At 37.3% G+C, this 3928-nt stretch overlaps 1 pseudogene; it reads left to right on the top strand.

Annotated features, from left to right (window-relative positions):
- Positions 1 to 1869: 1869 nt before the first annotated feature.
- Positions 1870 to 3667, top strand: LOC147517826 (fructose-bisphosphate aldolase 1, cytoplasmic pseudogene; annotated as a pseudogene).
- Positions 3668 to 3928: the final 261 nt, after the last annotated feature.

The following is a 3928-nucleotide window of genomic DNA, read 5'->3' as shown; positions in this document are numbered from 1 at the left end:
TATATGTAAGCTCAACACAAAGCATCGAGCCTATGGTAAACAAATGACAACTTCTCACGAAAATTTCTGCATAATGTGCCAAAGACAAAATCGATGTCGAATAGTAGGGAAAACTCTTCTAACCTGCTGCGTCATCGCTAAATCTTGGTCGAAGTATTGAAGTTGGTGGACGACCACCCATAGCTGCAAGCCATGTCTGAAACAACCACACAAATGTCTCTTCTGTCTCATCAAGTAGCAGGGCACAACCAAACTGAATGGACTGCATGTGGTGGTTGACTCCAGTAAAAGGGGCAAACGGCATACCGTAAACATTAGTTCTATATGTTGTATCAAAAGATACGACATCCCCAAAGTACTCATATTGGACACGGGACCTTCCATCAACCCAAAAGAAATTTACTACTACACCTTTTGTATCTAATTGAACGCCATAGTAGAACTGAGGATTTTCAGCACTCTTCTGCCTAAAATAGTGAAGCACGGCTGTTGCATCATTATCTTTAGGCATTTTTCTCGTCAAACCATAATGGTGGTTCCAACAATGCTTTCTCCGAAACCCAATCTCATCCCCATGGAAAACGTCTGCCACTTTCCCTACAGGTATACCGTTGTCATGAAAAACCTCTCACAAACTCTTTTTGCAGCTTCAAGCATATTTTTGTTACCTTTCATATATTGTCTCTTTGATGGAGTGATTTAAACCATGGCTATGGCGATTTTCAGCCAAACTCACATCATATATATCTTCAAGTTTTCTTTTTGTAACTCGCATTCTAGCTTGGCAACCACATCTAATAGTCGAAGTACTTCTCGAAGCTACACCTTCAATTTCTTCTTTCTTGTTATGGACCCCTCGCGTGAGCAAACCAATAGACAACTAGAAGGCAATTCCACACCCGTTTGTTTTTTATCCGTAGTCCGAACACCTAATCTCAAATCCCTCCCCCGTTTACCAAACTCTCGTAGTAAGTCTTTGCTTCATCAACACTATTAAATTTCATACCTAAGTGTGGAGCAACTAATTTATTAACGCCATTACTTTGAGAATCAATTACAACAAGAAGAAGTGCCAACAAAGCTCTAACATTTTCTTCCATTTCTAGCAAAAAGAAACAGAGAAAATATCAAATGACGAAAATAGATATTAATGACTCCCATATATTAAATTGACAATTTTAACGCCTATTCTAATTAGCAAAAACGATTATGGTATAAAAGAGGGCTATAGAGCAATTCTTCGAGAACAAACAACTAAGAATTCTAATTCGAAAAGAAAGCACTTAAGTTCAAAAGGACAATATCAAAGCAAAGAATATTAACTTCTTACAAATTGGAAAAACCAAAAGAACGATAAAATAAGATTAACTTACCTTGGTTTATAGAGATGGCTAATTCCAAAAAAAATAGTATAGTGATTTTTTGTGAAAAAGAAAGATAATGGGCTCCAATTGAATAGTCGGGTGATCTTTTGTGAAGAAGAAACCGGTGGGGTTTATCTGCTTGAGAGAGAGTGAGGAGGAAGAGAGGAAGAAGAAGTCTCGAGTGTTTTGTTGGGTTTTTGTTTTTATGAATAGAAAATCAAAATGACCATTATACCCACCATGAATTCTTTGTTTGATAAGGAATAGTTCTTGGGCGTTGGATGGGTTGTGATCAAACGGACGTGGACGAGTTGTCAAGATAAGTTTGTCAATTGAGCCGCTCCAAGGTAGCCATTGACCCCATATATATATATATATATATCGGTTTGTCTAGAGTGCCACTCTTATAGTGACACTCTTATCTCACACTCCTCTTGAACCGTCGGATTACATCCTGATCTCAAAGGATCTAAAAGCTAAAAATCTTTGGCCCAATACAAAACAAATGGGGGTATATCGGTCATTTCGCATAAAAATCTCAAATCCAAAATTTTGGTCGACTTCTTCTCCAAACCCAACCCTTCTTCTCCAAAGATAATTTGGATCTCTCTCTCCCCCATCTTCTTCTCCTCACTCACTTTCGCTCCTCCCTCCTCACAAAAATTTGGATCTAAAAGCTAAAAACGATCTCCAAATCCAAACCCATAGAAAATTGAAAATCAAAACCGAAACCCGAAAATGGAAAATGGAAACCGAAAATTGAAATCAACAATAAAACACCATCTCTATGGTAAGATCTAATGTTTTTATTTTATTTTTATTTAGATCTGTTGTAAAATGTTCAAGATATTAAATTTATAATTTAGATCTTTTGTAAACTGTTTAATATGTTAGTAGTAGTTGGAAGAATGTGGAATTTTAAGTGATTATTGTGAGAGTTCATTTGCAAACGTTGATTTGACCATCTTTATCTATTGTTATTTCCATAGTCATCCACATTTTATTTATTGTTACTAATATAAAATGGAAATTTGCAAACTTGAATATGTGCAAATTTCAGATAGCCTGCTTTTTAAGTTGTTATTAGTGGCTTCGAGGTGTAGGTTGAATGTCTTTTTCTTTGGTTGCGCAAGTTCTTGTTTGGCTTGATTTGTTTTTATTTTTTTTCTCCAATTTATCCATAGAAGAAATGATGCAAAGTGTTTATTTTGTTTGCTAATCGGTGATTTCGTTTGTTTCTAATCAATCGAGTTGTAAATATTTATTTACTTTTTTTAAGGTTTTAGGCTATGATTATATATCCATTAATTTGTGCCTTTCTGAATTTTTTAATAATCCTCCTTTTTCTAATCTTGTAGATGAACTCATTGCCAATGTACACCTGGAAGGGGTATCCTTCTTCTGATGAGTCTACTTTGGAACAATTAGGAAGCGCCTATCCAAAGATCAATTAATGAGAATGCTAATGGTTTGGCCAGGTATGCCATCATCCGTCAAAGAAAATGGTTTGGTTCCAATCGTTGAGCCGAGAGATCTTGGTTGATGGATCTCATGACATTGACCGTTGTGCTAATGTGGTGAAGCGAGTACTTGCTGCCTGTTACAAGGCATTGAATGACCACAAGGTTCTGCTCAAGGGAACTCTATTGAAGCCCAACATGGTGACTCCCGGTTCGATGCCAAGAAGGTAGCCCCAGTCATTCTTTGAATACCGCAGTGTGCCCTTGCGACAAACAATGCCCCCAAACCGTTCTGCGGTGGTGTTCTTGTCGGTGACGAGAATGAAGAGCAGCCACAATTAACCTTAATGCAATGAACCAGCTCAAAGGAAAGAAGCCATGGTCACTCTCATTCTCCTTTGGACGTGCTCTCCAGCAAAGTACTCTCAAGGCATGGTCTGGAAAAGTGGAAAATGTGGAGAAGGCGCAGGCTGCCTTCCTATCAAGGTGTAAGGCAAACTCAGAGGCCACCCTTGGTACCTACAAGGGTGATGCAGCTGTTGGAGATGGTGCTTCAAAAGGCCTTCATGTCAAGGATTACAAGTACTGATGAAGTTTTGTGTTTTAGTATTGCGATTTTATGAGTAGATATGAGGGAAAAATTTGGAGATAAAGTCTGTCTTTAAGGCTTAGTGTTTAGATCTTTTTTCCTGCATAGTTGAGTGAGGCTGATTTAATAATTTTGGGGGGCATGTTTGTTGAGTTCGAATGTTTCTCTCCAAGTGATTTGTCTTGTTTTAATGCTTTCTCTGATGAATTTTATGTTTTGCTCTTTTTTGAACCTCTTTATAGTGTATGTGTTGACTGTTGTGCTCTCCAACAATTTGCGCATTTTAATTTGTCACATCGAAGTATCTCTATTAATAATCTAATGCAGAACATTGTCCCAATGTTATCTCTATTAGTATCTCTAATGCAGAACACAAAAATCCCAATGTTATCAACAAAAATCCCAATGTTATTTACCAAAACACAAAAATCTAATGCAGTACGCAATGTTTTTGCCAAAACACAAAAGATCTATTTTTTTGCTTCTTGAACGGTGTGGTTAAGTCCCAAACGGTG

The sequence above is a fragment of the Coptis chinensis genome, chromosome 2 (genome assembly GCF_015680905.1).
Source record: "Coptis chinensis isolate HL-2020 chromosome 2, ASM1568090v1, whole genome shotgun sequence".
Taxonomy (NCBI): Eukaryota; Viridiplantae; Streptophyta; class Magnoliopsida; order Ranunculales; family Ranunculaceae; genus Coptis; species Coptis chinensis.
Note: the sequence above shows the minus strand (reverse complement) of the source record. Positions and strands in the feature narration are given on the sequence as shown.